This window comes from Balaenoptera ricei, chromosome 10 (assembly GCF_028023285.1).
Source record: "Balaenoptera ricei isolate mBalRic1 chromosome 10, mBalRic1.hap2, whole genome shotgun sequence".
Lineage (NCBI taxonomy): Eukaryota > Metazoa > Chordata > Mammalia > Artiodactyla > Balaenopteridae > Balaenoptera > Balaenoptera ricei.
Genome location: NC_082648.1, coordinates 87,916,429 through 87,941,094, shown reverse-complemented (window position 1 = coordinate 87,941,094; position 24,666 = coordinate 87,916,429). Strand labels below are relative to the sequence as shown.

Genomic DNA, 24,666 nt, shown 5'->3' with positions numbered 1-24,666 from the left:
GGTATTCCATCAATTTGTTGTTCATTGAATGCATGGCATCTCTGTTTCCATGAGATGCCCAGCATTTTGAGGCCAGTATCTATCTTCATTGCTACTGACCCCTCACTAGCTGGCACAGTGTTGGTGAATTGACTGGAACCAGATGTCCTTCCTTCCTGGAATGGATGATGTCCTATCTGAGGCTGGAAGGCTATGCAGGATTTCCACCAGCTAGTGAAGGACGGATGAACACGGCAGCTGGAGAATAACGAGAGAAAAAGCCGATGATGCTGAAAGCAGGTACTCCTGGCTTCTCCTCTGCTCTCTGTCGGCTTCCTCCTGGATTTGAATTTGAAAGTGTCCCTCATTAGCACATCTCTTTTTAATAGTCATATTTTCTTTGTAGTCAAGTTGCAAAGCAAAATGGCTGCCAGGGGTTAGGATAATCACTGTCTAGCCTTTCTTGGAATTTTCCCCAGATACCCTAGAATGTTATTTTTCCACTTTTTACACCTGGTGTGCTGTTTGATAGTGTGACACCTGGTGACTGGAATTTTCTAGCTCTCCACCTGCTCACAAAATATGGTATTTCTTTAATCTAAAAATATTCTACTCTTCTTTTAAGATGTAGAAGAGAAAAAAAAAAAACAAATTAAAAAGTTTAAATAGTCAAATTAAGCAAGAAACATTCAAGATTAACTTGGGCTCCATCTGACGGCTGCTTTTGTTCACCCCCAGATCTAGAGAGGAAATGGAAGCGACAGCCCCTGCTTTTGCACATGCTTATCTTGACCAAGTTGACACTCCCTTGCTTTGGTGTTTTTTTTGTTTTTCTGTTATTTCTTTGGATTTCTTCAGAATTTAAAACCCACAAAGGGATACAAATATCACTCCTTTAACCGAAGAGAAAAAAAAGTCTTGCATAAGGGGCTGACCAGACTAGATAACCTAGTAGAAATCTCCCACTCTGACTCATTGGGGAGCAGAGTGCCTACACGTCCTCTTGAATGGTAGCCCTCGGCTGGACAGTCCAGGGCTGGACCAGCTGCCTAATAACATAAAGATACAGACATAAATACAATCGGTTCTGAGGATTTTGTTTCATGGGATTTCCTCCTTCTATTTTGGGTATCTAGTGTTCAGGACTTTGGTATCCTTTCCAAATGAAAATATATTCTTCTGTGTAATTATCGTGACTTGATCTTAAAGAGACCTCTTCAATAATGCACTTGTTTAATGCTTTTAGAAGCTTTTCATAGAAGTTCATAAAAGGAAGCCACAGTGTCTGTCTTCAAGGGGTGTAAACACTACTGCAGGTGATGTTGGTAAATTTGTCTGGGCAAAGATCATGTCCTTTGCTTGCGAGGCTGGTAAGTTACCTGGTGAGAGGGGTGTTCCCACCAAATGCCAGTGAGGAGGATATCTGTTTAAGATGACCATGGTAGCCTTGGTCAACAGACCTCCCAAGGCAAGAGGTTCAGGCATGGTGATAAATAGAACTGTTGCAGCAGCATGTGTCCTGTAAAAGTCAAAAATGAACAAATAAACCAGCCTAAGAGATTGCCAAACAGTGATGGTGGGTAGTGTGTATGGACTCCCTTTTCCCCACTGGGTGCTAGCTTGTGCCCTTGCCCCTGCCTTGTCCCAGGTCCCCCACCCCATGTGAGTCTCAGTCCCTTAGGAACAATGTCCACTAATGTCATTACGTTCAGTGTCTTGACGGTGTCATCTGTAAAATAACATCAGTAAGACTAGTCCCCTTTTCCTACCCCATAGAGCTTTTTTTTTTTAAATTTGAAGTATAGTTGATTTACAATGTTGTGTTAATTTCTGCTGTACAGCAAATTGATTCAGTTATACATACATATACAGTCTTTTTTAAAAATATTCTTTTCTATTATGGTTTATCACAGAATATAGTTCCCTGTGCTATACAGTAGAACCTTATTGTTATCCATTCTATATGTAATAGTTTGCCTCCATTAACCCCAAACTCCCACTCCATCCCTCCCCCGTGGCAACCACAAGTCTGTTCTCTATGTCTGCGAATCTGTTTCTGTTTCATAGGTAAGTTCATTTGTGTCATATTTTAGATTCCACATATAAGTGATATCATATGGTATTTGTCTTTCTCTTTCTGGCTTACTTCGCTTAGTGTGATAATCTCTAGTTCCATCCATATTGCTGCAAATGGCATTATTTCATTCTTTTTTTATGGCTGAGTAGCATTCCATTGCATATGTGTACCACATCTTCTTTATCCATTCATCTGTGGATGGACATTTAGATTGTTTCCATGTCTTGACTATTATGAATAGTGCTGCTATGAACATAGGGGTGCATGTATCTTTTTGAATTATAGTTTTTTCTGGATATATGCCCAGGAGTGGTATTGCTGGGTCATATGGTAGTCCTATTTTTAGTTTTCATAAGGAACCGCCATACTGTTCTCCATAGTGGCTGCACCAACTTACATTCCCACCAACAGTGCAGGAGGATTCCCTTTTCTCCACACCCTCCCACGGAGCTTTTTCTGAGCATCAAATAAGATACTGGTTGTAAAAAAAAAAGATACTGGTTGTGAAAATACTTTGTTAATTAAAAATTGCTACTGAAATAATATTTGTTATTATTTTATTATGTAAGTCTAAGTCTGTTAGAATAGAATAGAATGAAATAGAATCAAAATATATAAGGCACTTACCTGCCACTTTGGTAGAAGGCATACAGGGCAGGGACATTATCAGTCTTGTTTGTGCTAGTCTAGCACCTAGCATCGTGCCCAGCACGTAGTAGGCACTAGATAAATATTTGCTGAAGGAAAACAAGTGTTTCAAAGAATGAGTGACAATGTTGCTTGGGGCCATTTGCATAGGTAACCCCATAAATAAGAGGGGGGAGGAGAAACCATAGGAGCTGAAACTAATCATCCAATCAAATAAAAGCCTCATATTATCAGAGCGTGCTTTAGCTTCAGACTTTAATTTTGGAGTTATAAATAAACATTTTTTTTTTGCTCTTAAGTCCACTTGTTTTCTATTTTTCTATGGGTCAGGTCCTACAAATTCCAGTCTTTAAGTAAACCAGTCAAATCAAAAGATCAGATAACATGATAAGTTGTGGATTGTTGAATGGGAAATGTCAGGCTACAGGAATTTATAGGCTAAACTAGTTTGGAATATGTGGAATGGCATTAAAACCAATTAGTCAGTCAGCTAATAAATACATACAGAGGGCCTACTGTGTGCCTGGACGGTGCTGGGGACTGCGGCTGCCACAGTCCATAGGGCTTTTCCTCTCTCCTAACTGGATGGTGGCTCATTTCCTTCCTTAACCCTCTAGGGCACAGTAGTCAAATGGGCAGTGCACTCTGAATTAAACCTCTCTTCTGACCATTTCAGCATCATCTACGGAGAACATTTGGTTCATTTTACAATGGATACCAATGACAATTCATTTTACAGCTGCGGTGCTGCAGCACATTGTGACTTAAAGCCAGGTGAACCTTTTAAGTGTGGGTTTACTCTAAGTATATGTTTTAGAAGCATCGTCAGTCTCAGGTTTGAAGCTAACAATGCAGAACATTAAATAAATATATTTCCAAGATAAGGTATGTTCTGGTGGTATGAGCTTCACAAAAACTGGTTTTTATGGAGAAGGAGAGGACACATGTTTTGCAAGTGAAAAACACAGAGGACACGTAACCCACTTCACGCCAGGTGGTAGAGGATGGGAGAGAAATTCCCATTCCTCCCTAGCAAGGAATGGCCCCAGGAGACAGGTTTCAGTTAAAGGACAAAGTGAAGGAGACGCTCGAAGAAGAGGTTGGCAACGTAGAATATTTTGCTGCTGACCAAGCAGCCTCCCCACCAGGCTGTAATGGAAGGGTTTGGAGCCATGAAGGGGTGCGAGAGATTGGGTCAGACTAGGGGGTGTGCAGAGACATATAGGGAGCAGAGTCTGGATTATATGGGATGACCTGGGATTACAAATCGTTATGTAGGGGCGTGATGGGGTTCACCTTATGATCTCAAATGCAGGTTAGGGTGGTAAGGCTGAGAGTGTGTGGCAGGGGACTCCTTGCTAGGAATATGTGACCAGACTACCAAGGGTCTTCAAGTTCAGTCCAGAAAGGAATGATAACTGTGGCAAGCCAGAAGTGAAGAGATCATTAAAAAGTTTAAAATAGAGAGGTATTATGGCTTCACTTAAATCAACTTTTTTTTTTTTACCCTGTCGGTGTCTGTTCAGTTTGGCCACCTGCTGGGCCTACCTTGACTAGAGGTATTCTTTTTATGACAGTACTCCTTTTCACTCTCCTTAGTGTACATGCATACAAATTTGTTTTATAAAATTGGATATGCAGAAAAAGTAACAAAAGAAAATTAAGATCCCTGATAATCTTATTACTCCAAAATAACCACAGTTATGAGTTTAAGTCTATTTTCTTCAGACTAGAATGCACTACCGCACACATCTAATTTCATTTTACTAGACTGAAATTAGACTGTGTGAAATTTTACCTTTTTAAAACTTAACATTATACTAAGTTTTGTGGCATGACTACACATCCTTTGAAACTGTATAATATTCTGCCATGAGGTGTCACGTAATTTATGGTTAGACTTTTGATAAAAAGCCTGAAGTAGAGTCTTGTACCTGAATCTTTGTTTGTATCTCTGAGGATTTCCCCAGGATAAATCCTTAAAAGTAGAATTATTGAATCAAAGGGTACAAATACTTTTATGTTTCTTGACTGTGATTATAAACATTCTTAATATAGGCTTATTTCTCTTCTATTACAGTAGAGTCACTGTGACAAGCAGCAACCAGTAACCATTTTCAGGTACAATAAATGGCATATTATGATGAATTTCTCATCTAAAACATACTAGAAAATTTAAAAAGTAACTTCTGATAAGGGAAAGTCCTGGCACCAAAGTCAAGAGACCTGGGTGTTACTTCCCACTGAGGTACCAACCAGCTATTTTCCTTAGGCCTGACACTACTTTTGCAAACTCTCGAAAAATTCCCTCATCGTCTCTAAAATCAGTGTGTTGAATTAGTAACCCTCAAGGCTCCTTCTGGCTGTCAAATTCTATGATCTTATTCTGTGGAAAAAATTGTTTTAAGAGAAATATAATAATAATGTGTTTCTGGCACATAGTACAAACTCAATACATATTTGTTGAGTGAGGGGAAAAATTAAAGTTACAAAATATGGTATATAAAGTAGAGTAAAATCTTTAAAATTTTTAATTAAACAAATTTAATTTCACTCAAAGAATAAATTACTGCCTGTCTCCTCTGGGTAATAATCCATGTTAAATTTTATGGAAGACAAGAAATACAAACAAAAGCTTTGTAGAACTTTTACATGAAGAATCATTTATAAATTTTGATGGGAGAATTTAAAAATAAATAGGAATTACTATAGCACTTACTCTTAAGGTGATTGTAATCTCATAGAGATAGTTTGTGGACCCAGGTGACATAGCTCAAATAAAATGGTTAAGAAAAATTTAAAGGTGTAAATGATACAGCTAAGAAATTGTGTAAGAAAGTGTTATGCTTATCCCAAGTGCAATTCTTAAATTTCTTGAAGGCAAATATCAGAAGAAATAATATTCTATTTTTAGGAAAACTACCCACAGTTTTGTTAAGGTAAGAGAGTTCAGGGGACCACTAAGACAAATACAAAACATACCTGAATTTGGCAGTGTTACTAAGACCAAAGACATGCCTTCAAATTTACCACTCTAGTAAGGTGGCAAAACTCACCTTAACTTCTTGGAAATGGTTTCTGAAAAAGCCATGCAAAAGCAGATACGCGTTTGGATAGTTTGCCTAATCGCTATCTTCATATTTTGGCAAGGCTCTGAAGATCTCTTTGTTCACATTTAGTGAGAACCACATGATATTCAGCAAATTAATCTCCTGGATCTTGTTATTTGGGCTCTTGTCGCTTAATATTATTAAGTTTTAATTTGCTCGGTCACCTTGTACTCTCCGCCACTGGTTAGCATATCCTCATTTTCCCAAAGAACACTGGCGTAAAAAAAACACTTACTTAAGACAGCCTTAATGCCCATGACTTAGAAGGTTCATTCAAAAGCCAAAAGAGCAGAACTAATATACAAAGCTTGGTGTATCTGGTTGCCTGGGCAAGTCGACTTGCCTTGCATATGTGAAGATATTAAATTCCTAACCAGTTAATTAAAAGAGCTTCTTCATGTGTCAGTGTAAGACCTGGTCCATAAACGGGGCATTAGGAGTTGACTCTTGTTTCAGGAAACAGCATCCTCTCCAAGTTTCTCACACTTTTAAAATTTTGTTTGTTTTTTAACAGTGCCTACTAGTCACTTGTGCATTTCTTGTCAGAAGACTAAAAATTATATTAGAAAATAAAGTTGACTTAGTTCTATAAAGATGTTTTGGGGAGAGATGATTGGTTAGTTTTAATTAATTCAGATTATGCAGTTTTCCCTTTACTCTGATTTTAAGACTGAAAATGTACCAGTTCAGTTTCAAACAAGGCGATGACAATATTTTACAGAAAGACTGTGGAGGAGTAACTAAGAGACCAGGTGCTGTTGTTCAACAGACATAGATATAAGTCCCAGCTCCATTACTTCCCAGCTAATTGACCTTGATCTTGGGTAAATTATTTAATTCCTCCTACCCTCAATGTGCCAACCATAAAATGAGGATGATAACTGCACTTTCTTCATAAGGTTGTTTCCAGGATTAACTACTATAATTCATATAACATGTTCATTAGAGTGTCTGGATCATGATAAAGCCTCCAACAGCTATTACTGTTACATTTGGCCCTGAGACAGAGGGATACCTGAGAATTTTTGAAGTGCTTTTGTGAATATTATTGCATTTTATCCTCAAGTGAGAAAAGAAAGGTGGAGTCACTAACAATGAGCCACTGACAAAAGACAACACTGCAATTAACATCTGCCTTCTGTGCCAAAATTTTTCCACTCTACCTTAATGGATAGTCTTAAAAAAGCCTATATGGAAACTGAACAGTCTGAAATTTAAATTTATTTTATGTGTAACAAGGTTATGATTCCAGGAGAATAGATCCAATTCCAGTTCAAGATCTTAGAATAGTGAAATCTGAGTCCTGACAAAATACTTGATTCCAGACTCTAGAACAGAGTCGACTAAAACAGTTATGACTCAGGGTTCAAATTCTCATCTACATGTTTCTGTTTCTGGATTCTTTGACCTATTCAATTGGTCTCTTGGTCTATCCTGCTACCAAAACCTACACTATCCTAATTGCTACAACTTTCTTAGGGATCTTGATGTCTGGTAGGGTGAGGATACTATCTTGTTTTTCAAAATTGCTTGGCCATTTGATCTCTCATGTGAATTTTAGAATCAGCTTTTTGTCAGGTTTGAATTGAAATTATGTCAAATTTATAGATTAATTTCAGGAGATGATATTTTTATGATGTTGAATCTTCTCATCCATGAACATAGTATATCTCTTCTTTTATATCAGTCACTTTTTGGGTCTTTGAACAAAGTTTTATGATTTTTTTCTTCATTAAAGTCTTGCATATTTTCACTTATATTTGTTCCTAGGTATCATATAGGTTTCAATGCTATCTTCAAAGGTATCTTGAAAAAATTATATATTCTGATTGTTGATATATGGAAACACAAATTTTTTGAACATTGATTTTTATATCCATAACTTTCTGCATCCTTATTAGTTCTAATAGTTTATATCACCTCTTAGACTATTGTGTCTGAATTATAACATTTTTCTTACTTTTCAGTTAGTATATTTTTTTCCCTTGCACTTTGTACTGGCTTGGAACACTGATATAATGTTGAATAGAAGTGGTGATGGGACATCTTTGACTTGTTCATAATTTTAAATTGAATGCTTGATCATGAAATATACATTTGCTCTAGGTTTTTGATCCATAACGTATCTCAATCTGAATCCATATTATATTTTAAAAGTAGTTTACGATGTTTATGTTATCAGAACATTTATCTACTACACGTTGTACTCTTTCCTTCAAGCTTTTATTTAATGTAAGTCATTTATTCATTTCAGTTGCTTGAAACTTACTCTGTAGTAAGTTCCTCAGGAGAGGCCCTGTATGATGTTTCAATACGTAGTTTCAAATTTTCTTCTTCTACTTTTTTTTTTTTTTTAATTTTAAGAAAGTTTTCTGTTCTGTTTCTTTGCTTTGGTTTTATTCTTCAGGGACTCCTAGTATCTGTATGTTAGATTATCTTTGCCCATCTTTGTATTTGTCACTTTCTCTTGAAACTTTAAAAAAGCCCGTATTTCCTTTGATTTAAAAAAATTCCTGATGGAGGAACCAAGATAACAGAGTAGAAGGACGTGCTCTCACTCCCTCTTGTGAGGACACCAGAATCACAGCTAGCTGCTGGACAGTCATCAACAGGAAGACACGGGAACTCACCAAAAAAGATACCCCACATCCAAAGACAAAGGAGAAACCACAATGAGATGGTAGGAGGGGAACAATCACAGTAAAATCAAATCCCGTAACTGCTGGTTGGGTGACTCACAGACTGGAGAACACTTATACCACAGAAGTCCACCCACTGGAGTGAAGGTTCTGAGCCCCACATCAGGCTTCCCAACCTGGGGGTCTGGCAACGGGAGGAGGAATTCCTAGAGATTCAGACTTTGAAGGCTAGTGGGATTTGATTGCAGGACTTTGACAGGACTGGGGGAAACAGAGACTCCACTCTTGGAGGGCACACACAAAGTAGTGTGTGCATTGGGACCCAGGGGAAGGAGCAGTGACCCCAGAGGAGACTGAACCAGACCTACCTGCTAGTGTTGGAGGGTCTCCTGCAGATGCATGGCTGTGGCTCACCATGGGGACAAGGACACTGGCAGCAGAAGTTCTGGGAAGTACTCCTTGGCATGAGCCCTCCCAGAGTCTGTCATTAGCACCACCAAAGAGCCCAGGTAGGCTCCAGTGTTGGGTCGCCTCAGGCCAAACAACCAACAGGGAGGGAACCCAGCCCCACCAATCAGCAGTCAAGCAGATTAAAGTTTTACTGAGCTCTGCCCACCAGAGCAACAGTTAGCTCTACCTACCACCAGTCCCTCCCATCAGGAAACTTACACAAGCCTCTTAGATAGCCTCATCCACCAGAGGGCAGACAGCAGAAGCAAGAAGAACTACAATCCTGCAGCCTGTGGAACAAAAACCACATTTACAGAAAGACAAGATGAAAAGGCAGAGGGCTATGTACCAGATGAAGGAACAAGATAAAACCCCAGAAAAACAACTAAATGAAGTGGAGATAGGCAACCTTCCAGAAAAAGAATTCAGAATAATGATAGTGAAGATGATCCAGGACCTCGGAAAAAGAATGGAGGCAAAGATCGAGAAGATGCAAGAAATGTTTAACAAAGACCTAGAAGAATTAAAGAACAAACAGAGATGAACAATACAATAACTGAAATGAAAACTACACTACAAGGAATCAATAGCAGAATAACTGAGGCAGAAGAACGGATAAGTGACCTGGAAGACAGAATGGTGGAATTCAGTGCTGCGGAACAGAATAAAGAAAAAAGACTGAAAAGAAATGAAGACAGCCTAAGAGGCCTCTGGGACAACATTAAACGCAACAACATTCGCATTATAAGGGTCCCAGAAGGAGAAGACAGAGAGAAAGGACCCGAGAAAATATTTGAAGAGATTATAGTCGAAAACTTCCCTAACATGGGAAAGGAAATAGCCACCCAAGTCCAGGAAGCACAGTGAGTCCCATACAGGATAAACCAAAGGAGAAACACGCTGAGACACATAGTAATCAAATTGGCAAAAATTAAAGACAAAGAAAAATTATTGAAAGCAGCAGGGAAAAACGACAAATAACATACAAGGGAACTCCCATAAGGTTAACAGCTGATTTCTCAGCAGAAACTCTACAAGCCAGAAGGGAGTGACATGATATACTTAAAGTGATGAAAGGGAAGAACCTACAACCAAGATTACTCTACCCAGCAAGCATCTCATTCAGATTCGATGGAGAAATCAAAAGCTTTACAGACAAGCAAAAGCTAAGAGACTTCAACACCACCAAACCAGCTCTACAACAAATGCTAAAGGAATTTCTCTAAGTGGGAAACACAAGAGAAGAAAAGGACCTACAAAAACAAACCCAAAACAATTAAGAAAATGGTCATAGGAACATACATCTCAATAATTACCTTAAATGTGAATGGATTAAATGCTCCAACCAAAAGACACAGGCTTGCTGAATGGATAGAAAAACAAGACCCATATATATGCTGTCTACAAGAGACGCACAGTAAACCTAGGGATACATACAGACTGAAAGTGAGGGGATGGAAAAAGGTATTCCATGCAAATGGAAATCAGAAGAGAGCTGGAGTAGCAATACTCATATCAGATAAAAGAGAATGTTACAAGAGACAAGGAAGGGCACTACATAATGATCAAGGGATCAATCCAAGAAGATACAACAATTATAAATATATATGCACTCAATATAGGAGCACCTCAATACATAAGGCAACTGCTAACACCTATAAAAGAGGAAATCGACAGTAACACAATAATAGTGGGGGACTTTAACACCTCACTTACACCAATGGACAGATCATCCAAAATGAAAATAAATAAGGAAACAGAAGCTTTAAATAACACAATAGACCAGATAGGTTTAATTGATATTTATAGGACATTCCATCCAAAAACAGCAGATTACGCTTTCTTCTCAAGTGCGCACAGAACATTCTCCAGGATAGATCACATCTTGGGTCACAGATCAAGCCTCAATAAATTTAAGAAAATTGAAATCATACCAAGCATCTTTTCTGACCACAATGCTATGAGATTAGAAATCAATTACAGGGAAAAAAACGTAAAAAACACAAACACATGGAGGCTAAACAGTACGTTACTAAATAACCAAGAGATCACTCAAGAAATCAAAGAGGAAATCAAAAAATACCTAGAGGCAAATGGCAACGAAAACACGACGATCCAAAACCTATGGGATGCAGCAAAAGCAGTTCTAAGAGGGAAGTTTATAGCTATACAGGCCTACCTCAAGAAACAAGAAAAATCTCAAATAAACAATCTAACCTTACACCTAAAGGAACTAGAGAAAGAAGAACAAACAAAACCCAAAGTTAGCAGAAGGAAAGAAATCATAAAGATCAGAGCAGAAATAAATGAAAGAGAAACGAAGAAAAAAGTAGCAAAGATCAATAAAACTAAAAGCTGGTTCTTTGAGAAGATAAACAAAATTGATAAACCATTAGCCAGACTCATCAAGAAAAAGAGGGAGAGGACTCAAATCAATAAAATTAGAATGAAAAAGGAGAAGTTACAACAGACACCACAGAAATACAAAGCATCCTAAGAGACTACTACAAGCAACTCTATGCCAATAAAACGGACAACCTGGAAGAAATAGACAAATTCTTAGAAAGGTATAACCTTCCAAGAGTGAACCAGGAAGAAATAGAAAATATGAACAGACCAATCAGAAGTAATGAAATTGAAACTGTGATTAAAAATCTGCCAACAAACAAAAGTCCAGGACCAGATGGCTTCACAGGTGAATTCTGTCAAACATGTAGAGAAGAGCTAACACCCATCCTTCTCAAACTCTTCCAAAAAATTGCAGAGGAAGGAACACTCCCAAACTCATTCTATGAGGCCACCATCACCCTGATACCAAAACCAGACAAAGATACTACAAAAAAAGAGAATTACAGACCAATACCACTGATGAATATAGATGCAAAAATCCTCAACAAAATACTAGCAAACAGAATCCAACAGCACATTAAAAAGATCATACTCCTTGATTAAGTGGGATTTATCCCAGGGATGCAAGGATTCTTCAATATACGCAAATCAATCAATGTGATACACCATATTAACAAACTGAAGAATAAAAACCATATGATCATCTCAATAGATGCAGAAAAAGCTTTTGACAAAATTCAACACCCAGTTATGATAAAAACTCTTCCGAAAGTGGGCATAGAGGGAACCTACCTCAACATAATAAAGGTCATATACGACAAACCCACAGCAAACATCATTCTCAATGGTGAGAAACTGACAGCATTTCCTCTAAGATCAGGAACAAGACAAGGATGTCCACTCTCACCACTATTATTCAACATAGTTTTGGAAGTCCTAGCCACCTCAATCAGAGAAGAAAAAGAAATAAAAGGAATTCAAATTGGAAAAGAAGAAGTAAAACTGTCACTGTTTGCAGATGACATGATACTATACACAGAGAATCCTAAAAATGCCACTAGAAAACTACTAGAGCTATTCAATGAATTTGGTAAAGTTGCAGGATACAAAATTAATGCACAGAAATCTCTTGCATTCCTATACACTAATGATGAAAAATCTGAAAGAGAAATTAAGGAAACACTCCCATTTACCATTGCAACAAAAAGAATAAAATACCTAGGAATAAACCTACCTAGGGAGAAAAAAGACCTGTATGCAGAAAACTAAAAGACACTGATGAAAGAAATTAAAGATGATACCAACAGATGGAGAGATATGCCATGTTCTTGGATTGGAACAATCAATATTGTGAAAATGACTATACTACAGAAAGCAATCTACAGATTCAATGCAATCCCTATCAAATTACCAATGGCATTTTTTATGGAACTAGAACAAAAAATCCTCAAATTAGTGTGGAGACACAAAAGACCCTGAATAGCCAAAGCAGTCTTGAGGGAAAAAAATGGAGCTGGAGGAATCAGACTCCCTGACTTCAGACTATACTACAAAGCTACAGTAATCAAGACCATATGGTACTGGCACAAAAAACAGAAACATAGATCAATGGAACAGGATAGAAAGCCCATAGATAAACCCACGCACCTATGGTCAACTAATCTATGACAAAGGAGGCAAGTATATATAATGGAGAAAAGACAGTCTGTTCAGTAAGTGGTGCTGGGAAAACTGGACAGCTACCTGTAAAAGAATGAAATTAGAACACTTCCTAACACCATACACAAAAATAAACTCAAAATGGATTTGAGACCTAAATGTAAGACTGGACATTATAAAACTCTTAGAGGAAAACATACGAAGAACACTCTTTGACATAAATCACAGCAAGATCTTTTTTGATCCACCTCTTAGAGTAATGGAAATAAAAACAAAAATAAACAAATGGGACCTAATGAAACTTAAAAGCTTTTGCACAGCAAAGGAAACCATAAACAGGACGAAAAGACAACCCTCAGAATGGGAGAAAATATTTGCAAACAAATCAATGGACAAAGGATTAATCTCCAAAATATATAAACAGCTCATGCAGCTCAATATTAAAGAAACAAACATCCCAATACAAAAATGGGCAGAAGACCTAAATAGACATTTCTCCAAAGAAGACATACAGATGGCCAAGAAGCACATGAAAAGCTGCTCAACATCACTAATTATTAGAGAAATGCAAATCAAAACTACAATGAGGTATCACCTCACACCAGTTAGAATGGGCATCATCAGAAAATCTACAAACAACAAATGCTGGAGAGGGTGTGGAGAAAAGGGAACCCTCTTGCACTGTTGGTGGGAATGTAAATTGATACAGCCACTATGGAGAACAGTATGGAGGTTCCTTAAAAAACTAAAAATAAAATTACCATATGATCCAGCAATCCCACTACTGGGCATATACACAGAGAAAACCATAATTCAAAAAGACACATGCACCCCAATGTTCTTTGCAGCACTATTTACAATAGCCAGGTCATGGAAGCAACCTAAATGCCCATCAACAGACGAATGGATAAAGAAGATGTGATACATATATACAGTGGAATATTACTCGGCCATAAAAAGGAATGAAATTGGGTCATTTGTTGAGACGTGGATGGATCTAGAGACTGTCATACAGAGTGAAGTAAGTCAGAAAGAGAAAAACAAATATCGTATATTAACGCATGTATGTGGAATCTAGAAAAATGGTACAGATGAACCGGTTTGCAGGGCAAAAGTTGAGACACAGATGTAGAGAAGAAACATATGGACACCAAGGGGGGAAAGCCGCGGGGAGGTGGGGATGGTGGTGTGATGAATTGGGCGATTGGGATTGACATGTCTACACTGATGTGTATAAAATTGATGACTAATAAGAGCCTGCTGTATAAAAAAATAAATAAAATAAAATTCAAAAATTCAAAAAAGGACCCAAACGTATACTAAACTTTCTTTGGGTTATTTGTATGGAAATATGTTAATATAAATGTTTCAGACATTACATGAAATTCCTAAAAATCTTATATGTTCTGGTATAATGTTATAAGTCATAATTCTAGTTATTATTTTAAAATGTATATCTCAGAAATAACTAAATTTCCTTGTCAATTTCATTATTATGAACTTTCATCAAATCTTTAACCATGGTCATTTTCAAGTCTTTTGTCATTTACAGACAGTTCTGGGTGTACTCTGATGCTTTCGCAAAAATGTTCCTATAAAAGGGTTTCATCTTCAAGGAAGTCATGGAAAAGACTCTGACAAGTACAGGTTTCTGGTAACTGACTATACTGCTGAACTTTATGAATAAGCATTTTCAGAACTTTAATGGAAAACTGATGAATTCATAAAAGTGCTAACAAAAGATCAACATACAAAAAAATTAATTACATGGGACTGAGTGAACTGATGAGGATGATTATAATTTTTGTGACTTTCTGTTTGGATAAAAAAAAAAAATCCCTTTTCCACCTTCTATCCTTTAGCTCGTTAGCTGAGTGTTTTTTCCACACTGTATCCTTCTGTTTTTGTCTTGATTTCTTAAAGGATATTTTATTTCTAATTCTTTTCTGAGTTCTAGGATTTAAGTTCCCAGCTTTAAAAATTTTGATATATGTTATTTTTTTCATATTCTGTGTAACTTTCTTAATGTCTTTTAACTAGTTTTTATTTTTTAATTTTTTAATTTTTTAATTTTTTTTTGACATGAAACATTTTTCTTTTTAATTTGGAAAGGAGTCAATAAGTGATGTGGATTAGTTTTGATTATAAGGCATTAAGCCCTGCAAACTTGATGGGCACTGAAAGACCAGACATGAATTTTGAGGTCTGCATCTGGCTCCACTAGTTCTTTAATATTCAAAATAGGCTACCTGCTACACTCCTCAGCTCATGTCCTCTTCTTTACAGGCAGGATGATAACAGGTATCACTGCAGCATGATGCATGTCTGATGCTAAGTGCAAGCTCCCTTCTTCTAAATTGTGTCCAGTACAGGTATCCTGGTATCCTGTAGGGTGTCATGACTAATTTTTAAATAGTAAGTTGCAGTTTGGTCTGTTTGTGGACATACTTTTCTGGGATGCTTTCATCATCTCTAAAAATATTATCGTGCTCCCTGTTACCTCATTTCTTATTATAACTTCAAATGGGATTTGAACTTGATGCTTCTCTGTTGCTCATTTTTATGTGAAATTAGTTTTCCTGACCTTTTAGATTGAGGCAGGATTTAGTAAAGCTTTTCTAATGTCACAAAGCTCCTTTGTCTGTTATTTTTATGTAATGTTTAAAAATATGGCCACTTGCTTCCCAAGATTTCCTGACTGTCTTCCTTTCTCCACTTGGGTGGAAATCTTCTCTTTTTTAATCTTACTTTTCCCTAATTGATCAATTTTATTCTACTTCTAGTAGTTTCTTCACAGTATGGTTCCTTAATTGGAAGAAAATCCATTTAAGTTTTGAGAGTTCATAAGGATTAAACTGCTTCAACCCTTTCAGTCCTTACTTCGTGCTCCTTGAACTCACTTGGTATTAGAGAGAGAATTCATTCTCAGTTTCATCTGATGTACTCACATTGACCCACTGTGCTCCCCAGTAAATAACTATTGGCTCTTTTGGGGTTCTGTTCACCAGTTGACACAACCCTGTGTACTTCCCTCTACTTTCTCCTGCACAGATGCCAATACCATGTGAGTCTCATGGCTGTTGTTGGTTTGTCCCCATGTGCTTATACTAGGGGAGATACCTTGTTGCCTAGTTTTGTGGTAAATGTTGTCCATGGATCTTTGGTTTTGCTATTTAATTGCTGTGTTTGCTTTAATGTGGGGATTCGCTAAGATTGAAAGCTACAATGTCACTGTCACTGCTATCTTCCTAGAATCTCTAGATTGGACTTTAAAAGCAAAAATGACAACTACAACAACAAATTCAGTAATATGTTTCTTTTATAATAGGTATACCTAAGACATATTTATAAGGATTTTTTTTAACATAAAAGGATAGAAAAAGATATACCATGCAGTTATAAATCAAAATATAACTGATATAATGATATTACTTTAAATTAAATAACCCTTAAGACAAAAAGCATTATTAGCAAAAAAACCAAAAAAACAAAACAGTATCATTACATAGAAAATATTCACCAGGAATATATAATCAGAAACCTGTATTCTTTTAAGAAAATAATTCTCAAAAATACAGAGAGTAAAAACTGAATGAATTACAAGGAGAAATTGACCAATATGTAATTTAAATGGGAATTTGTAACATATTACTCCCATATACAAAGCAATGATGAAACTTGATCTGATGAAAATATTGATATATTTAGAATCATGCATAAAACAATTACGAAATACATTTTTTTCCAAAGATACATGGAAATTTACAAAATCAGAGTCTGTTGAAGGTCACAAATGAAAACTCAGTAATTACCAGAACTGAAATTACACAGACCACATTCTTCAACCACAAAGCAAAATAAGTAGATAAAAAGAGTATCCCTCTCCCCAAATCTGCATGCTTGGAAATTTTAAAAACACCCATAGTGTGTTATGAAACAAGGAAGAAATCTAATGAAAGTTTAAAATATTTAGAACTTGAGAAGGAAAACACTTATTGCAAAACTTAGAGGATGCAGCTAAAACTGTAATCTTAAATGCATATATCCAAAAGAAAGAGAAAATTAGTGAACTAAGTGTTCAACTCAGGAAGTTAAAAAAGAGAACCACAGAGTGATCTCAAGAAGGAAAAAGATAATATTTTGACAATAATGCATATTCACAAAATAGAAAAAAAAAAGTGGGTTTTAAAAAGATAAAATATATTTCTTTGAGGAGAATTATCAAGTGGCCAAAACCTAGCAAGACCATAATTCTTGTAGAGTTCACACAGCTCTACTGCACCTTTTAAAGATTTTATTTTGTACCTACTATACAACAATGTAGAAAAATCCATGGCAGTTCTTTGAGACCTTTTGATGCTTTACTTCCCTCAAGACTGCATTTCTCTTGAACAAAGATTTCCTTACATGAATTGACTTCTTCTGCTATCAGGAAAACAAATATTACATGCATAACACATGACAATTTTTAGAAAGAAAGTGCAGCCAAACACAACATGGGACAATCCAGTTTCTGATTAATAATAAGTTATTCTCTAAATGATTCTTGGTTCTACAAATGCATTCACAAGTTAATTCCCTTAAGTAGCAAGTTCCCCTAGTATTTTTAAGCTATAATTCAATTTTTAAAACTTTTGAGGAATACAACTTGTCTAGAAAATAAACCACTCTTCTATAAACTGTACGCCCAGCGGTAATTCAAATGCTGAAATCCTATCCCTGCAGCTTTTCTTCTTAAAGCCATGGACAGATGCACTTGCATGATCCTCCGCCTGAGTGCCCTCTTCAGTTTTGAGCTCTATGGACCTCGCTCTTTTCATCTTAGTCCTGGTTTGGGACACATCTTCCTCTTTTCTGAAGCCGCTCTTAACCTGTGGTATAGTCAGCCAGGGAACAGGGGGAGTAATTGCATCTGCTGAGTACAGGCTAGAAGGTGGTAACTTTCAACCATTTTTCATGGCCGTACATGAGTCTGATGAATGTGGTGTGGAGACTTGGAGGAAGCAGTGTGAAGGCAGGAGCATCCTGCAGCGTGTGATGCGACATCAGTGCCAGGCTGTGATGCTTGCTTTGATATTTGCTAACACAGATACACCACTCTTAAGTGTTTAAACATATTGACTCATTTAATCCTCACAATATCACAAGAGTGATTCTCTTATTATCCCATCTTACAACTTGCTCAAGGTCACAAAGCTACTAAGCATCAGAGCCAGGATTGGCACACAAGCAGTCTGTGTTCTCAAACCCACTGGCCAAAAGGTAGAGTCTATTCTGTGCTCCACTAACCAAAGTTGCAGGTACTACAGCCAAGCTGGGTGTTAGAACCTGGTTACCCTTGACTAGAAATCTAAGGTCCATCTTGAGCTCCATTGTCTAGAGCTGAGTCGAACTTCTTTCCAGGGTTTCTCAGGGTCCAACCCCATGACATCTCCCAGTGGGAGGTTGTGTGTCCTCTTATTTATCCATGTATGCCCTCCCCTCTCAGGTCAGCCCAGGAACATGATTATTCTGTCTTTCCAGTGCTGGGGAAAGTCAACTCACTCCTGTGCACCTTGCCATGCTCTGTATCACCAGGGACCAATACTGTGCTGACACCCAGCAGGGCCCAGTAAAGATCTACTGATGAATGAATGAATGAATGAGTTGACAGGGTTCCAGTGTGCTAGGCACTGTGCTTTGGGGAGTGATAAAGATTGTAAAGATTAGTAAGACCCCACCCGTCTCCTTCAAGGGCTCATATTCTAGTGAGGAGCTTTTGAAAGTTCATCATCCTCTCAAAATAGTTCAGGACATGGATTTTGAAATCAGATAGATCTGATTCACCTGACTGACTGTGTGGCCTTTGACAAGTTATTTTACTCCTTTTATTCTCCATTTATTCATCTGTAGAATCGGTATGATACTGTGACCTGCCTCATAGATGTGTTATGAGGATTAAATGAGATAATGCTTGAAAGATTGCTGTGTCCCCAAAGGGAGCTGCCTCTGGTTTTATTCATTGCTGAGGACCTGCAGGGACACCATGGGAACTCTCTTTGGCTGGATGGACCCCTGAAGTCAGCAGGCAGTGCGTCCCACTCAAGAGTCTGGCATGTCCACCATCCCCTGTTGTGTGAACCTGAATGCTTGGGGAATGAAACACCCATAATTAAGAGTAGAAGTTACCTGTGTTGGGTAACTTTGGGGACATTGTCGTCTGCAAATATTCCTATAGGCTGAAGTTTCTCTGCGTCTCTCCTCTAGGAATTCCTTTGGCTGAAAAAGGCAGTGAGCCCATGACCTGTTTCTTTCCAGCGATTGCCAGGACCTTTGCCCCACCTCTTACATTCTGGAAATATTTCTCAGACACCCCTCTCTCCCCAACCTCCAGACACCACTCTTTAGCTTGGGAGCGGGGAAGGTCAGGCGTTGCTGTCGTCAATTGCTGAGACTCCTTCAGTGCGAAGCTCACCTGTGGAATGTACAGGGCCGTCTCCCTGCTCCTGGCTCTGCTTTGACACAGGGAAAAGGTTTGCTAACCCTTCTTTGGCTCCGGAGAGTTCTCCCCGTCCTCAGAGGCTGCAAGCGGTCTAGCCAAAAGAGGGGATGTGGAGTCAAGTGTGTCTGGGGTGGACCATAAGCCTGTGACCTCAGACCCATCTCAGAAGCTCAAGTAAGATAAACTTGTATCTGACTGTATGATCTCAAATTGCCCCTCTTTTTAGCCTCAATTTTCCTACCTCTCTATAAATACTAGTATGACAGCTAGAGAGTCTCTGTTCATTGAACTACAAATAAAATTAACTCAAATATAAAAGTTCCAGATCCTCCCCTGGCTTTCTGAGAATCCCTTAAGATGCTTATTTCTCGTGATCTCATCAGTGAGGTTTCCCTGAATGCCCTTTCTACATTTAAACTTCACCCCCCCTGCCCATTTTCTCCCATTTTCTTGACCATCTCTCTCTGTTTTCCTTGGGTTCCTGCTGATAGCCAAGCTTCTAGGATTCCAACTTCTATTCCCAGTTGTTTATCAAGATATTCCCCTTTTCCTCCCAAGACAATTTTTGTCCTAAAAGGCATTTTGATGGCCACTGTTTTAAAAATGTACATTTAAATTTCATCACAAGAGAAAACTTTTTTCATTGCATTGTGAGGATCGGATAGGCTAATAAAGGTCCAGTGCAGTGCTGTGTACCCAGTAGGGAGCAAATAAACATCAGCAGTGGAAATTATGAAGATTAATTGATATATATAAAAGCACTTTAAAAACTGTAACACACTGTACATGTGAAGGATTCTCATTATCAATGCTAGTACTTTAAGTCCTAGTAGATGTTATACTATTCAGACCATGTTCAAAAGTAGTTGAGACAGTACATGGTCAAGCTCCTATTTCTTTGTTTGAGAAACCTTTCCTTTTTAAAGAAGGTAGAGTAGGAGGTATAACACAAACTAAAGTAAAATCCTTGGGCTCAGCACAAAGACTGCACATATCAGCACAGGAAGAAAATACAGGTTTCACACAAGACGTCATTATGAAACTTTTAGAGGAAAAAAGTGTAGAAGTTAACTTCACTAGTCCCTCCTTCGAATGGCAGCTGCTGATGTGGAAGAGTATGTGATTAAACAACCAGAGCCAGAATTCCAGGACCTAAATGAAAAGGCAGGAGCACCTAAACAAAGTCCCAGTAAGATCACAGCTGAGATCAATACCAGAGTGAGATTTCTGCAGGCAATCAAGGATATACCTAGTACAATTAAAGAACTCTTTGATGCAGTGAGTAATATCTTCAAGAAATACTAATACCAGAACCACATAGCACTTGAATGCCAAAAATAAAGAATTTTTAAAGTATTCCAAAAGTTTCAGACATACTCTGAAAATCTGTTGTGAAATGACAGGGCAATAAATGTATTCATAAGTGCCAAACCGACTAAATCATCAAGCCAACTTGGTATTTCAGACCTTCAAAACTGTGCCCTCGAGGCTGTACACGTTAAGGGATGTGCTTCTCAGTGGCAGTGTTGAACTACCTTTATCTGTAAATTTTAAGGTTTGACTGTATAAATTATGAGTCTCTCCTGAAGGGATCTAACCCAGGATGTTGAATGGTATTATTGCCACTTTGTGTTTTTGTAAAATGTCTCAATCACAGTCTCGCACTGAAGATTTTATTTTCTATTATCATTTATTTAAGAATTATAAGCCAAAAAATTTACAGTCTAATGTCTCATATAACATTCCTTAAAAGAATTGTAAATATTGGTATTTGTTTCTGACATTTTAACTTGGAAGCGATATGCTGCCAGATGATGTATTTAACAATATTTGGTGGCAAATATTCAATAAATAGTTTACATCTGTTTTAAAAAAGCAGAGCACTATATGAATAATATGGATTAAGGAATATGTTATAAGCATGGACTACGCAGTGTGGAAAGAGCTGGGACTTGAAGGTCTATAAAGGGGAATTGGAGGCTTGGAGCAGAGACACTAATCAGCCATCATAAAGCACAGGTGCCGATGGACAAATCAAAGCTTGCAGAGAACCCTGGAAGCTCAGTATGCCCAGCTCGGTGAGTTTGAAGCCAGGTGTCTGGTGATGGGCTTAGGTTTGCCTTTGGTCAGCAAACCAAGCTGTCTGAAAGAAAAGAACACAGACTGGTTAAGAGGTGAACAAACTGGAATTTGCTGATACCTGTGTAACTGTGTTTCACCACCTCTAACCACAATGACCTTCAAGAATATAGTGGTTACTGCCTCATTTCTGCCCACAAGTTTCTTTTTGACCAACTCTAACCTAGAACCATATAGAAAAGGTATCCTGAGAAATGTAATTCTGGCTTTGCCAAGTTGATGCAATACAAAACCACCATACTGCATAGTAGACATGCGGTCTTACCTGATGTGAAGTGCTTACCAAAAATACTATTTTAATCCAGTGGAGGTCATGGTAGGGCAGATATCTTTATTTATGTATTCATTCATTTATTCATTTTGTATTTAATGATAATCCGCTGTGTTCCAAGCACTGTTTTTTTGGCTAGGGAATAGAGAAAACTATGACCCATGATATTGAGTAAAGTCCTGTTTCTACAAAAGTGGGTTAATGGGTACATGCAAAGGGTCTTGGAGGGAGAAAGGGAGAAAGGCAGAATGAATTGTGAAGATGACTGCAGGCATTAGGAATAGCATGTGAGAGAGTGTATTAAATTCAAGGAGCCTAAAGTTCACTGAAGTGTATAGCACATAGAGAGCAATAATGGCAGGAGATATTCAGGAAATGAAAACCAATAAGATTTAGTGATCGGAAGGAGAAGAGGAGAGGCAAGATACGAAGCTGCCAGTGTGAAAGATTACGTGGTTGGTGATTTCACTAATGTGACATGGAATACAGAACATGATTTGGGGAGAATATGTTGAATTAGAATCTGTAGATATTGAGGTACTGCAAATCATGGAGGTGGAGGCATCCGGTAAGCAGTTCACAGTGTGGGTCCAGAGACCACCAGTCTGTCCTGTTCTTCTCTTTTCTTAGCATTAATTACATTTGCAATCACTCATTTTAGCGCCTACCTTCCATGCCAGAATGACTACTCTTTGAGGGCTGGAACCACGTCTTGCTTTTTGCTTTGTTGTTACCCTAGCATATCAAGTAGTGAATGGCATGTTGCAGGTGCTTGATAAATATTAGGTTAATGCAACTTGAGAGACCAAGAAAGGGGTGCTTTTGGGAGCACCAAAGAGGGGTCAGAACTTGAGATATGAATCTGAATAGTGCTTGAAGCCATGAAGTGGATGGACTTATTCAGGGATATATACACAGTGATAAAAGAATCCCCAGGGCAGGCCCTGAAAGGACACTCACACTCGAAGGAATGGCAGAGAAGAAAAAGCTGGTGAAGGATTCTGAGAAGAAGTGATTAGAGGAAAAGATAACCAAGAAAAAGTTTGAGGTAAAAAGGGAGGAAGGCAGGATGAATTGTGAAGATGATTCTGGGCATTAGGAATACATGTGAGCATGGGAGAAAACAGGAAAGACAGCATTTTAAAATATAGCTTGCTGGGACTTCCCTGGCAGAACAGTGGTTAAGACTCTGTGCTCCCAATGCAGGGGGCACGGGTTCGATCCTGGTCGGGGAACTAAGATCCCACATGCTGCGTGGCCTAAAAAATGTAAAATAAATAAATATAGTTTGTTATTGAAGTAGTGTGATTACTGCTATAAATCAACATCTACAGGGATGGTGACCCTCTCACCTAACATCCCTTGAAGACCAGCTTGATTTGCTCTTAGTCTCCCCCTTTTCTCCTTTGGAAAACTCTTCAGCCATATTTCATGAAGAGGAACACTATTTATTATTGGCCTCTCGCTTCCCTGAATTATCAACATGTTGCATTTCTGTGGCCGTGATGATTGGTTTCTTCCGGGATGGGTACAGTCCAAAGCTATACCAATTGGATCGTATCTCAGAACCTTAGGTAGGTGCTCTTGGGAAAAAGGCTTGCCTTTCCTACTGCATGTGAAGGTGAGATGTGTGGAAAAGAGAAGAAAGGAGAGACAGGAAAACCAGGGCCTGGTGACCTTTGGGCCCCTAACTGTGGTGTGTCTAAAGCAAGCCCTGTTTCTTTTCTGTGAGCTGGTAAACCTCTTTGCATCTTTATCTCAAAGACTCTTAAACTGACATTCTAAGAAGTAAAATATGAGTCCTTTATAAAATTAAGCACACATACATTTAGATATATTTGATTTTTGTAAAAGTAGGGAAAATTTTGCATTTACCTCAACCCCAGATTATGACCCTAACTATGCAGGAGCTGATGTTCTATAGGGAATATTGTCACAGCTTGAACAAAAACCTTGGTGTAACACGACTTTCTTTCTAAATAGCAACCAGCCCCGCTGAGTCAATGTTGACATATGTAACTCTTTCCTGGAAGGCAAGAAAATCTGAAGGTTGACTGGTTTGCTCACTCACCCTGCCTTTTGTTTCCTAACGAACAGGTAATATTAGTCTTTCAGTATGATAACATAACGCCGACCGATTTGCATCACTGGGTATTGTCCGCCCTGTGTGTTTCAGTTTGTTCTCTTATTTAATAGGAGCTGTACTGAAACTGGGCAGTCTCTATTTGTTCAGCAGCCTCTTATGAGTGCCTGCCTTCTCTCCTGGATTGAGTTGGACCAGGGAAAAGATAGACGTAGGATAACGTGAATAGGTTTTCTTAGCAAAATGGACATTCCCAAACTTTTCACCACTCCAAGGACTTCCAGTAGGACCTTTGATACCTTTAGAAATCTAGTCACTCCAGCCTGGAATAGAGTTGATGTTTGTCTCTTGCTTCACTTATGTTGAGATTCTGGCCCAGCTGGTCTTAGTCAGCGACCCTCTTTTGCTGTGTCTTTGAATCATGGTACCATATGATTGTCATCCTTATTTATTCTCTGGTATTCCTACTCATAAACATTGATAAGCACTCTCTAGGCTCTGCTATTTCATCACCTGAAAAATGGGAATATTCATACGTAACTTGCAGGTTTGTTGTGAGGTTGAAATCAGAAAAAAATGATAGAACCTCACTGTCAATCTCCATGAGTATTTACAAGACTGTATCACACTCCCACAAAGGGCTCCCTTAAGCCCATCCCCCCATCAGCCCCCACCCCAACCTGGGCCTCCCTCCAGTCTGTGCTTATTTTGGTTCAGCAAAAGGTATGTTGTGTTTATTTGTAGGTTTTCTTTTTTTTTTTTTTAAATAAATTTATTTATT

General features: G+C 38.1%; 1 pseudogene; it reads left to right on the top strand.

Annotated features, from left to right (window-relative positions):
• Positions 1 to 3,743: 3,743 nt before the first annotated feature.
• Positions 3,744 to 20,953, top strand: LOC132373785 (programmed cell death protein 10-like; annotated as a pseudogene).
• The last annotated feature ends 3,713 nt before the right edge of the window (positions 20,954 to 24,666 follow it).